The sequence below is a fragment of the Saimiri boliviensis genome, chromosome 9 (genome assembly GCF_048565385.1).
Source record: "Saimiri boliviensis isolate mSaiBol1 chromosome 9, mSaiBol1.pri, whole genome shotgun sequence".
Classification (NCBI taxonomy): domain Eukaryota; kingdom Metazoa; phylum Chordata; class Mammalia; order Primates; family Cebidae; genus Saimiri; species Saimiri boliviensis.
Genome location: NC_133457.1, coordinates 36,143,832 through 36,158,015, shown reverse-complemented (window position 1 = coordinate 36,158,015; position 14,184 = coordinate 36,143,832). Strand labels below are relative to the sequence as shown.

The window sequence follows — 14,184 nt, the reverse complement described above, 5'->3', positions numbered from 1 at the left end:
CCCTGCCCCCCACCCTGCTGCCTTTCCCAGAGTCTGGTAACCATCATTGTACTTTCTATCTCCGTAAGTTCAATTGTTTTAATTTTTAGCTCCCATGAATAAGTGAGAACATGTGAAGTTTGTTTTTATATGCCTGGCATATTTTACTCAATATAATGTCCTCCAGTTCCATCCATGTTGTTGCAAATGATAAGATGTCATTCTTTTTTATGGCTGAATAGTACTCCATTATGTATATATACCACATTTTCTTTATCCATTTATCTGTTGATGGATAGAGGTTGCTTCCAAATCTTGGCTATTGTTAATAGTGCTGTAATAAACATGGGAGTACAGAGATCTCTTTGATATACTGATTTTTTTTAATTACAGATCTAGCAGTGGGATTAATGGGTTATATGGTAGTTTTGGTTATAGTTTTTTAAGGAACCTCCAAACTCTTCTGCATAGTGGCTGTACTGATTTACATTTCCAACAATGTGAGAGTGTTTCTTTTTCTAACCCACACCTCCATTTGGAGACCAGAACCCCCAGCAAGGGAAGCCTGAGCTTGAGTCTGGCGCCTTAGACCACTGAGCCATCCTGATGCCTGCGAGAAGGTTTCTTTTTCTCCACATCTTCACCAGTATTTGTTATTGCCCATCTTTTGGATAGAAACCATTTTTATTGGAGCAAGATTTTATTTCATTGCAATTTTGAAGTGCATCACTTTGATGATCAATGATGTTAAGTACCTTTCCATATAACTGTTTGCCGTGTGTATGTCTTTTGCGAAATGCCTACTCAGATCTTTTGTCCATTTTTTAATTGAATTATTAGATTTTTTTTCCTTTTGAGTTGTCAGCTACATCTATAATCTGGTTATCAATCACTTGTCAGATGGGTAGCTTGCAGATATTCACTCCCACTCTGTGAGCTGTCTCCTCACTATGTTGAGTATATCCTTTGCTGTGCAAAAATGTTTTAACTTGATATAATCCTATTTGACCATTTTGGTTTTGATTGCCTGTGCTTGTAGAGTATTATGCAAGAAATCTTTGCCCAAACCAATGTCCTGGAGAGTTTCCAACTTATTATTTTGATTATTAGTAATTAAAGGGAAAATTAAGCTTTTAAGAGCAAGTACAGTTCAACCCCAGTTGATGGGGGGAAAGTCTGTCCTTTTCTAAAAGCAAGTGTTAACTAAGAATTTTTAAAAATAAATGTTAAAATCTGGAAATGGTCATTTAAGGTCTCCAAATTATATAATTGATTTAGGCACTAAATCAAACAGAGTATCTCTATACAGCACTAGAATATCACTACACAGATTATTTGCTAAATGCAAAAGAGAAAATGTACCTTTTTGTTGAAAAGATCTGTTGGACAAACCCTCAACAAATAATACAGATATATATAGAAATGTAGAATCATTAAGACAACCTCATAGTAGTGCCTCCCTAATGAAATACCATATGAACTACACAATATCACTCACAAAGTATTACTTCAAAAAGTGTTTAACCTAAATCTAATCAAGCCTTTAGGCTTGTATGTACAGAATACACACACACACACACACACACACACACACACACACACACACACGTGTTACAGATAGTTAGATAGGTGTGAGAGGGGCAGGAGAGGGCTCTGTCCCCACCCACTAAGAATGTCAGGTGATGGTTCAATGATTATCACACTGCCTCTCTAAAAATGGTAATTCAACAGCTGCAGGGAGAGATAACGTCCTGATGATCCACAGCTATTACATTTATTCTTTCATTCTGCAAGCATTCCCTGGTCACTTTGGGTTGAATCCTTAGTAGGTGCTGATATATGAGACAAGGACCTCTCTTCTTTCTTGAACTCAAGTGGGGAGATATAAACACACAAGAAGACAATTACAACACAAAGTGGTGGATATAGATAGATTTCAAGATATTATGAGAACACAGAGAAAGAGTACTTATTTGTTTGAAGAGGATCAGATGTGACTCTCCAGAGGCGATCATGTCTGAGGAATTTAAATCTCCTTTCCACCACTGCAAGACAGTGACTTTCAGCGTACTGCAAAGAACCTCTGATATCAATTTGCTTGTTTGTAAATTTGGGATGATAGTGCTTGACTTACAAGTTTCTTCTGAGTGCCAATAGAGAGGACAGATGCTCGTTAAAGTGTCATAAGAGTGTTACCTATAGTTCTTATCCATCTCTGGCCTCTTACCCACTGCCATCCACACAGAAGTAGCTGCTTTAGAAAGTGTCGCATCTTTTCATACAGCATCAAGCATCTTTAAAAATGAACTTATTGGGCCAGGCACGGTGGCTCATGCCTATAATCCCAGCACTTTGGGAGGCTGAGGTGGGTGATTCACGAGGTCAAGAGATCGAGACCATCCTGGTCAACAAGGTAAAACCCCGTCTCTACTAAAAATACAAAAATTAGCTGGGCATGATGACGCGTGCCTGTAGTCCCAGCTACTCAGGAGGCTGAGGCGGGAGAATTGCTTGAACCCAGGAGGCAGAGGTTGTGATGAGCCGAGATCACGCCATTGCACTCCAGCCTGGTTAACAAGAGTGAAACTCCATCTCAAATAAAAAATAAAAAATAAAAAATAAATAAAAATGAACTTATTAACTCAGTCCCTAGAGTTTAATATCTTGAAAAACTTAACTGCTTCTTATTTTTGTTTTAAGCTTTACACATTGTTTTGAAGAAATGAACCATATTTTGTTGAGGGCAATGCTATCACATACATCTACACAAGCCCAGTCAATATGCATTGATTTGTGTTCTAATATTCTAAACAATGGCTCAGTTCAAAAGTAGTCCTCTGTATTGGATCTATTTCATGCCACAAATGAACAGCTAATAGAGCCATAGTTAAGGATTGCTAGAGGCTACATCAGAGAAAACACTAATGTAACATCCATCCTGACTGACTGCAAGAATCCTTGGAAAGAACAATTCATTTAAAATTCTCATAGCAATTATTTTTTCTACCTAGTATTTTGCTGGAACCCACTGTATAATGACAAATGAGAAATATTGGGTTACATTGAGAAATATAAAGGAATTGGTTAGTATTCCTGCATTTGACTTTCTAATAAAACACAGGACTTGCCTCTGGTTTCCTCCTATAAGTGCCAGATACCTTCTGCTTTTTTGTAAGATAATTAGAAAAGGGGGGAAAAATCTCTAAAAAAAATTAACTGTGAATTGGGTGCTATGGTGCTTTTAAAAAATGACCACAAATTTTTCATGCTGCTCCCATCAAGAGGTGAGACCTGGGATAAAAGAAAAACTTCAGCCAAATTACATTTAAAGGAGTTTAATTGAGCAATGGATAGTAGTGAATTGGGCAGCCCCCAGAATGACAGCAGATTCATAGGGACTCCAGCACTGCCTTGTGCTCGGGACAAATTCATAGACAAAAAAAGTCAGGCGATGTACAGGAATCCAAAGTGAAGTACAGAAACAGTGAGATTGGTTACAGCTTGGCATTTGCCTTATTTGAACGCAGTTTGAACATTCAGCACTCTCTGAGTGACTGAAGAATGGCTACTGGGATTGGTCAATACTCAGCCATTGTTACAGGTGCATACTATTAAGTTACGTTTTCAATTTTGTCTGACTATCAAGCTAGGTTACTGTTCATTCACAGGGACTGAAATATGGAAGTAAGGAGTCTTTCTCAAGCCATATTTCGTTTGCTTTAACAATTTCCTACTAGGGGCGTCCACCATTACTGAGGTTCGGGTAGGCAGTTCTAAACTATCCTGTGTAAACAAAGTCCCTGGAAAGTTTACACAGCAACTGGGTGGAGCCCAAAGCAGCTCAGCAAGGCCTCTGCAGGCAGACTGTGACTAGACTGCCTTCTTGCTGGACAGGGCATCTCTGAAAAAAGGCAGCAGCCAGTCAAGGACTGCCTCCTCAAGTGGCTCCCTGGCCCCCATTAAACCTAGCTAAGAGACACCTCATGCAAGAGAGCTCTGGCTGACATCTGGCGGGAACTCTTTCCGGGATGAAACTACCAGAGGAAGAAAGAGGCAGCAATCTTTGCTGCTCTGCAGCCACCGCTGGTGATTCTCAGGCAAGCAGAGTCTTGAGTGGACTTCCAACAAACCTGCAGCAGAGGGGCCTGACTATTAGAATGAAAATTAAAAGACAGAAAGAACTAACTTCAACATCAAGAGAAAGCACAGACACAAATAAAAAAGGAAATTTCAGGCCAATATCCATGATGAACATTCATGCGAAAATCCTCAATAAAATACCAGAAAACCGAATCCAACAGCACATCAAAAAACTTATCCATCATGATGAAGTCAGCTTCATCCCTGGGATGCAAGGCTGGTTCAACATATGCAAATCTATAAATATAATCACATAAACAGAACCAAAGACAAAAACCACATGATTATCTCAATAGATGCAGAAAAGGCCTTGGACAAAATTTAACAGCCCTTTATGCTAAAAACTCTAAATAAACTATATATCAATGAAACATATCTCAAAATAATAAAAGCTATTTACAACAAACACACAGCCAATATCATACTGAATAGGCAAAAACTGGAAGCATTCCCTGTGAAAACTGGCACAAGAAAAGGATGCCCTCTCTCATCACTCCTATTCAGCATAGTATTGGAAGTTCTGGCCAGGGTAATCAGTTAAGAAAAAGAAATGAAGAGTATTCAACTAGGAAAACAGGAAGTCAAATTGTCACTATTTGCAGATGACATGATTGTATATTTAGAAGAACCCATCGTCTCAGCCCAAAATCTCCTTAAGCTGATAAGCAACTTCTGCAAAGCCTCAGGATACAAAATCAATGTGCAAAAATCACAAGCATTCCTATACACCAATAACAGAACAACAGAGAGCCAAATCATGAGTGAACTCCTATTCACAATTGCTACAAAGAGAATAAGATGCCTAGGAATACGACTAAATAAGGGATATGAAGGACCTCTTGAAGGAGAACTACAAACCACTGCTCAAGGAAATAAGAGAGGACAAAAATAGATGGAAAAACATTCCATGCTCACGGTTAGGAAGAATCAATGTCATGAAAATGGCCATACTGCCCAAAGCAATTTATAGATTCAATGCTATTCCCATCAAGTACCATTGACTTTCTTCACAGAATTACAAACACACACACACACACACCTTAAACTTCATAGAGAACCAAAGAGAGCCTGCATAGCCAAGACAATCCTAACCAAGAAAAAAAAAAACAAAGCTGGAGGCATCAAACTACCTGACTTCAAACTATACTACAAGGCTACAGTAATCAAAACAGCATGGTACTGGTACCAAAACAGAGATATGGACCAATGGAACAGAACAGAGACCTCAGAGGCAACGCCACACATCTACAACCGTCTGATTTTTGACAAACCTGACCAAAAACAAGCAATATGAAAAGGATTTCCTATTTATTTATTTATTTTATTATTATTTTTTTTTAGATGGAGTTTCGCTCTTGTTATCCAGGCTGGAGTGTAATGGCGCGATCTCGGCTCACCGCAACCTCCGTCTCCTGGGTTCAGGCAATTCTCCTGCCTCAGCCTCCTGAGTAACTGGGATTATAGGCATGTGCCACTATGCCCAGCTAATTTTTTGTATTTGTAGTAGAAATGGGGTTTCACCATGTTGACCAGGATGGTCTCGATCTCTTGACCTCGTGATCCACCCACCTCGGCCTCCCAAAGTGCTGGGATTACAGGCTTGAGCCACCACGCCTGGCCGGATTTCCTATTTAATAAATGGTGTTGGGAAAACTGGGCTAGCCAATAGCAAAAAGCTAAAACTGGATCTCTTCCTTAAACCTTATACAAAAATTAACTACAGAGGGATTTAAGATTTAAATATAAGACACAACACCATAAAAACCCTAGAAGAAAACATAAGCAATACCATTCAAGACATAGGCATAGGCAAGGACTTCATGACTAAAACACCAAAAGGAATGGCAACAAAAGCCAAAATAGACAAATGGGATCGAACCAAACTTAAGAGCTTCTGCACAGCAAAAGAAACAATCATTTAGAGTGAACCAGCAACCAACAGAATGTGGAAAAAATTTTTCAGTCTACCCATCTGACAAAGGGCTAATAACCAGAAGCTACAAAGAACTTAAACAAATTTTCAAGGAAAAAACCCATCAAAAATGGACAAAGGATATGAACAGGCACTTCTCAAAAGAAGACATTTATGCAGCCAACAAACATATAAAAAAATTCTCATCACTGGTCATTAGAGAAATGCAAATCAAAACCACATTGAGATACCACCTCAAGCCAATTAGAATGGCTATCATTAAAAAATCAGGAGACAACAGATGCTGGAGAGAATGTGGAGAAACAGGGAGACTTTTACTCTGTTGGTGGGAGTGTAACTTAGTTCTACAATTGTGGAAGACAGTGTTGCAGTTCCTCAAGAACCTAGAAATAGAAATACCATTTGACCCAGCAATCCCATTACTGGGTATATACCCAAAGGATTATAAATAATTCTATTATAAAGAGACATGCACAGGTATGTTTATTGCAGCACTGTTTACAATAGCAAAGACTTGTAACCAACCCAAATGCCCATCAACGATAGACTGGATAAAGAAAATATGACACATATACACCATGAAATACTCTGCAGCCATAAAAAAAGGACTTCATCCCCTTTACAGGGACATGGATGAAGCTAGAAACCATCACTGTCAGCAAACTGACACAAGAACAGAAAACCAAACACCACATGTTGTCTCTCATAAGTGGGTGTTGAACAATGAGAATACACAGACACAGGGAGGGGAACATCTCACACCAGGGCCTGCCAGAGGGTGAGGGGGCCGGGGGAGGGAAAGCAGGGGATGGGAAGATTGGGGAAGGGTAACGTTAGGAGAAATACCTAATGTAGATGACGGGGAGATGAATGCAGCAAACCACCATGGCATGTGTTTATCTATGTAACAAACCTATACAATTTGTACATGTACCTCAGAACTATAATAAATAAATAATTTTTTAGAAATTCCCGCTTTTGGCCATTTTCTCAATTTTGAGAGACTGACCAAAACCTTCATCATTGATGTTACTATCACTATCATAAATGTACTTACATGGTTTTGAAACACAATGGGAAACAGTGTAACAGTGGGTTTTGCAAGGAGAGAATAAGGACTAAGTAGAGGGTCCATCCTTATGCTGGAATATCCTTTTTAAAAGAGAAAAACAAAACCTGGTCTGTTCTAAGATCTACGTGTTTTCTAAAAGCCTTAGTTTGATTATGTCATATTTAGCACAAAGGAATCCATTTTAGTTTGGTTTGGTTTGGTTTGCGGGGGCCTAGTACATGAGTGCAGTCCAAAATAATGGCCTCCCATAATTTTGTTTTTAAAAAATATCCCTTTATGGTCAGGTTCTCACTTAGATGAGAGTGTGACCAAAATGTAGGGCCTTAGCACCACTCTCAATTACCATCATTTTGGGTTTCCCATCTCAGCACGTCATTCATAGATTACAGTGTCCTCAGGGTCACATATTTCTTTCAGCTTTTGTCATTCCAGTTGAAAAGAGACCATTTGATGTTCTAGAGATGGCTGCATGAAAACATTTAATACTTTTGAGAGAAGAGTCTGGGCTCAGTGGCTCATGCCTATAATCTCAGCACTTTGGGAGGCCAAGGTGGGTGGATCACTGTCTCCAGTGATCAGAAGCTTGAAACCAGCCTGGCCAACATGGTGAAATCCCATTTCTACTAAAATACAAAAACTAGCCAGGTATGGTGGTGGGCACCTGTAATCCCGGCTACTCACAAGGTTGAGGCACAAGAATTGCTTGAACCTGGGAGGCAGAGATTGCAGTGAACCAAGATTGTGCCACTGCACTCCAGCCTCTGTGACAGAGTGAGACTCAGTCTCAAATAAATAAATTAATTTAATTAAATTAAAAATACAACTTTTGAGAGAATACAGTGTACCAGGGAGACTCTTATGACTATAGGGAGGATGATAACAAGAGTTTGAAGTATGTTCCTTACCCAGGGTCCCCTTAAACCAAACCACCTAAAATTAAATAGATTCAAAAATGAGCTAAATGAAGAGTCTACTCACTTGACTAAGCAGTCTTTTCATTAATCCCCTAAAACTGAATTTTTATAATCTGCATTTGATGTATTTCTTCATATACCACAAGTGTCAGCAGCTGCACTGGTACTTTTCTGTTTAGCCAATTCTATTATTTAGCATAACTTTCACAAGAGAACTTAAAAGTCTGTTGTGTGATGATAGCCTTTAAAGTAGAATTTTCTATGGAGGCTATTATGAGGAAGGCATTTATAATTATTGCCTCTTTTCCATGGGAAAAGGACCTAAAAAATAATGTCCTTCTAGAAGACTAATGGCCTCCTGGGAATGTTCTCATTAATCCATGATGTTGGATTAAGAGGAGTTTTCACTGATTATGAGGCAATTTATGTACCACTAGAGTTTCTCACCTACATTGGCCTTCATCTTTTATCTATTAAAGCATGAGGTTATTCATGTATAAGGCTGGCTGCAAAATCCTTCACAAATAAAAGCATATGCTATAAGTGCACATAAAAGACCCCTTTTCATTTCTATTGTTCATAGAGGCATAAAGAAGGAAAAAATATTCAAAGATAAGAGTCTTAAGATACTAGAAGTCTTGACCCATCATCTTGGTAAAGGCCGTTCACATCAAGGATGCCATCTTCTTCTGGGGAGAAACTTTCCAGGTTAATTTTACGTTAAGAGTTCCAGTGGGTGCACAGTTCCAGGAGCATGAAGAGACCCCTTTCAGTTGTGAGATTACGAACCCAAGGTTCAAGGCTTCAAAGGTTTGCAGTAGTATGGATGGCAAGGATCGTCTTTCTCTGATGCTCTCAGAAAATCCAAACTTCAGGTTCTAGATTGTGAAGGGATTATCCTCAGTGAACCATAAAAAGCTTTCCTTGGGCTGGGCATGGTGGCTCAGGCCTGTAATCCCAGCACCTTGGGAGGCAGAGGCGCGAAGATCACAAAGTCAGGAGTTTGAGACCAGCCTGATCAACATGGTGAAACCCCATCTCTACTAAAAATACAAAAATTTGCTGGGCATGGTGGCACATACCTATAATCCCAGCTACTCAGGAGCCTGAGGTAGGAGAATCACTTGAACCCAGAAGGCAGATGTTTGAGACTCGGTCTCCAAAAAAAAAAAGCTTTCTTTACCTGGTGAAAATATACCGTACACTGTAGCATAATAAGTCTACCATTATATAACCTCAGCCCTCTTGCATGGAAAAGCTTTTATACAACCAGAAAACATGCACTGAAACGACAATTGAATGAAATCCCTTTATAAATGTTTAAATGACCCTTCAGGTAGCCAAATGTACCTGAAACTTTGCTTGTTTTCCCAGGAATATGGAACCAAACATTGGTTTTAAACTATTTCCACAATTTATAAGTCATCACATCAGCATATTCAGTTTGGATTATTTTATCTTTTCCATGATGAGTCACAGAATGCAGAACATTTAATTACAAAAGCTTACAAACTCAGGAAGGACAAGGCAGCCGTCCTGGTTCTTCATGGGTCTATGCTTAACATTGGACTTGCATTCTCTTCAATACCAGTTATTTCTCCAGGTGCAAAGCACTGATAACCAATGGGTTACCATAGGTAATGTGACTTAGACCATGAAGTTTATTCAAATTGTATATTCAAACAAATTTAGTATTGGCTGATTTAGCATGATAGTCCAGAGTCTGATTTTGAAAGGTTTGTTAAATAGCAAGGGTTCAGAACATTGGCTATTACAAAATAGAATCTTAGGTTACCATAAGTCATTCATTTAGCCAAAATGATAACTAAAAAATTTTAAAAAGGAAAAGACATTATTCTGGTAGAAAGGAGACTCAGTTTTCCAAACAAGACCCAATGAAGATAGCATGAGGCCAACTGACTGCCTCCTTTCCTTCCCTTCTACCTACATTTTTCTTTCATAGTTTACTAAAAAGGTAAACGAAAACCTTTCATCACCATTTAATATTATATAAAACTCCTTTTTAAAAGAGAAAACCAAATTTCATGTTTTGATTAGTATATTTTAATGTTAAAGCTAGTTTTTTAAATAACATTTTACAAATCTATTCAATTTTAATTAATTTGACCATAAGGTAAGATTTTTATAAACCCTAACAATTTTTCTCTCAGAGCAGAACAATGTTCTAGGAAAACTCTGTTGTGCTTCTATTCCAATGTCCATGTATGGTGGAAAAAAAAAAACTGAATAATGCCATTTTCACTTTAGTCTATATGTTCACACACTGAATCTCTTATAATTAATTTTTACAAATCTTCAACAGCCTTATATAAAATCTCTTTTCTTTATAACCTTTGCATAGCTAAGAGGATGGCTAATTCTATATACCTCCATGTCTTTCTTAGAATTTAATGTCTCCAAAATAAATTGAATAATTTTCAAAAGCTAAAGCAGTTTACGACATTAAAGCATTTAGCAAACCTAATATCTGACCTGCATAATTTAGACAAAATGTCTTTATTTTATCAATAATCTTTAAAGCTACTTTTATTTCCTAAAACTTACTGAAGTTACATGAACTAGAAGGTCTTGCAGTTTTTATTTTGCTTTCAAAATATTTAAGAGTGTTTATTTTTGTTTAAGCCAATTGGAGCTCTTTTATATAAACATTACACACAACACATATATAATTACATAGACAGATAAACAGAAGATTACTACAGTAGTCAAAAGATTTTTCATTTGCCAGTTTATAAGTTAATTAATTGGTTATTGGCTTTCAAGGGTAGAGAGCCCTTGAAAGAACAGGGCCAGGAAAGGGATTTCAGGTACCTCCATTTTTGCCAAGGAGTTCAGGCTGTTAAAGCTTGAATATCCACTTTCAATTAAGCTGAGTTTTAACCATAGCACTCTTTAATAAAGTCCTTTTAAAATTTCTTATTAACCTGATTTTAGCGAGGTGAAACAGCTGATATTTCTGGGTTTTGAACTTTACCAAAGATAACCTCCCAGGTGCTCAGAGAACATAAAATTTAAGAAAGTCTATGGAGAAGAGACTAGACAAGATTATGCAGATATTAAACCTACTTCCTAAGCAGAGAATCAAACCCAGACCACCAGTGTAAAAGACCAAAATCTTAGCTACTGAGCAACAGAACAGAGCAGTCTTCACTGTCCTTTCCAAAAGGAGTCTAGAGTAGTTAATTTTGAGCTTGCAAAGGCTTTTAACTACTCAAGATAATTTTTAGAGCTAACTGTGACATAAACCTAAAATTCCTGACTGCCTGGAAGGCAGAAACCAAGAGAAAATACTGCCACGTGGTTACAAGGTCAAGTCCTCAATGACATAAAACAAAATGGAGACCTCATCCAGTTTTTTTGTTTGTTTCAGGAACCTGTAGGAAAGTTTGTTATTGATCAGCTTGCTGGGTCGTCTTGAACAGAGAGCTTATGGGGTCCTAAGCCCAAGTTTTATCCTAAAGTAACCCTTGACCCAGAAAAATGAATTCATAGCACAGATATTATCAGTTTAAGGCTAGCCTCAGAATTATTTTTTGCAGTAATCAAAACTTTACAGAAGAGATAAACAGTGACTTTGACGATTCATTCAAGTGTTTGCACAGAGAGAGGGAGGCTAGAAATATGACTGGTAAGAAATCCTTACCCTTTTGCTAGCATGCCAGGCTTCTGGGTTCTCTTTCCCTGAGCAGCCCTAGTGACCTAGCTTGCCGCACCATCATGCTGGGACCAAGCCACATCATAAAGGAAAATTATCTTTTTTGTTCTGGCCAAGTAAAACACGAGCGATAAAACATAGACATTAGCCACACTGCTTAGCACCCAATATCAAACTGGCAAGGCTTAAATTTGCCCCTTGGTTGGGCCCCATCATTATTAATCCAACCTTGGACCAGAAGCTTCAACATATGGTCTCCGGACAAGATGGCTGCCCTGAGTAGCAGAAAAGATAAGGGAAAGAAGAGAGAGAAAAGCATTGCCTGTGGCAGGGTGGGGAAGGTGAATGATCAGGGAGGCCAGAGAAAGACCCACCTACTGCAATGACACTGAAAAGTTCAGGTGGCTGCTTCTTGGTAGTAAAGGAATCTTTTCCAGTCATCCCATCAGCTATCAAACTTCCCATTTTGAGGAGGAAAAGGCTCCCCATGTCCCACAGTCTTGTACATGCCTAATCCTGTCACCTACAGCCATCAGCAAAGAGTGCAAGGCAAATTATTCCAAAAGGAAGAATAGTTGATGTCCTGTAGTGCCAAACCTGTTCTTAGCCAAAAGGCACTTTACCAAGAATGCTCATTTTTAAATGTACTTCATTGCATTGCTGTTCATATAGAACAGTCCTCCGTAAGTTATCTTTAGTAAGAATTTGCCATTTCTGTAAGACTTCACTGCTTCCCAGGCCTAATGTACAAGCCAGAAGGAGCTCAATTTTCCAGAAGTTAAGGATCCCATTTTTACCTAAAATATTGGCTTTACTCTCAGGTTCTCTTGATTAACTTAATCAATAATTTTTTTCTCTACCTAAGCACACAAGAAAAATGAAACAAAGGAGTAAAACACAAAAAAAAAACTGTGAATTTTCAAAAGCCAAATTTATAACCCCTGCAATATTACTGCTTACTACCAGTCCCTCTCTGACCCAACCAGATGTAAGAGGTCTCTACCTGGATCCAAGCCCATCAATTCCCAGATCGAATCTCTGTTCCTTGACCCAGTCCAGTTTGTGTCATGACTCCAAACCCAGTTAGGATTAGAAATGTGCTCAAAGGAACTCAGAGAGCTCAAAAAACAAATCCATGGAGCTCCAAAATCTCAGAGTGAACTTACCCACCATCCCTAGCCGCTCTGAGAGATCCGTGGACGTAAGTGGGTCCTGCTGGTACCTTGCGTGTTCACTCAGCACTCCAGGGGTTTGCTAGAAACTCCATTTTGGATCCCGATTATGACACCGCCTGATAAAAGAGAAACTTCAGCTGAATTAAATTTAAAGGCGTTTAATTGAGCAATGAATGATTCTTAAATTGGGCAGCCCCTAGAGATCACAGCAGATTCAGAGAGACTGCAGGGGTAACTCATGGTCAGACAAAATTTATGGACAAAGGTAAAATGATGTACAGGAATCAGAAATGAGGTACAGAAACAGTAAGATTGGTTGGGGTTTGCCTTATTTGAATGTAGTTGAACATTCAGCAATCCGTGAGTGGCTGAAGTATGGCCACTGGTATTGGCCAACACCCAGCCATTATTACAGGTGCATACTATTAAGTTAGGTTTTTAATTGTGTCTGACTATTAAGCTAGGTTACAGTTCATCTACAAAGATTGAAATATAGACTTACGGAGTCCTTCTCAGGACATATTTAGTTTACTTTAACACCTGTATCATCTTCCCTTGAATGTGGGCAGGGCTATACTTGTTTTAATAAATGGAATAGAACAGAAGTAACGTTCTCTGATTTCCAAGGCTGGGCCACAAAAGCTCATGCAGCTTCACCTTCTCTCTTAGAGCTCTCACTCTTCTGGTGCCCCGACTTGGGCTTCTTCCTTTCAGAATGCAGCCACCACAGTATGAGAATGACAAGCCCGGTCCATATGGAAAAGCAATGTGTATGTATTCTTATCAACAGCTACAGCTAAGCCCAGCCTTTACACCATCCTGGGCAACGTGCCAGACATGTGAGCAAAGAGGTTGCCAAATAATTCAAGCACCCATTCGTTTGAGCCACTGCTGAGCCATTTGAGTCTTCCCAGTTAAAGCCCCAGACTTCATGCAGCAGAGATAAACCATTTCTATAGAATTCTGTCTGAATTCCTGACCCACAGCTGTTATTTTACACAACTACATTTTGGAATGCCTTTTTTTTTTTCCTGCAAGCAATAAATAACTAGAAATGGTAGTTCATAAATGCTATAAAAGGTAACAACAAAAATATCTTACATTTAGATAACCAAAAGGGATTAAAATGTTTTTTCAGGCCTTACATAAATAGGAGGTTTTCTAGAGATGGGAAACTGGACTTGATATCCAGAAAAGTTTTCAGTGAGAGGCTATGACTATTCTTTCCCCCCACCCCATCCCACATAAGTATTTTAACTACATTTGCTAATTTATCAATCAAGTGAAGAAGACAA

General features: G+C 38.6%; 1 long non-coding RNA gene across 8 annotated transcripts in view; it reads right to left on the bottom strand.

The window, feature by feature from the left end:
• LOC141585622 (uncharacterized) overlaps positions 1 to 14,184 on the bottom strand; it is a 998,130-nt gene that overhangs the window by 822,238 nt on the left and 161,708 nt on the right. For all 8 annotated transcript variants that reach the window (XR_012519199.1, XR_012519201.1, XR_012519202.1 and 5 more), the window contains one exon: positions 12,881 to 13,005. This is a non-coding gene — a long non-coding RNA (uncharacterized LOC141585622). The remainder of the gene's footprint in view (positions 1 to 12,880; positions 13,006 to 14,184) is intronic.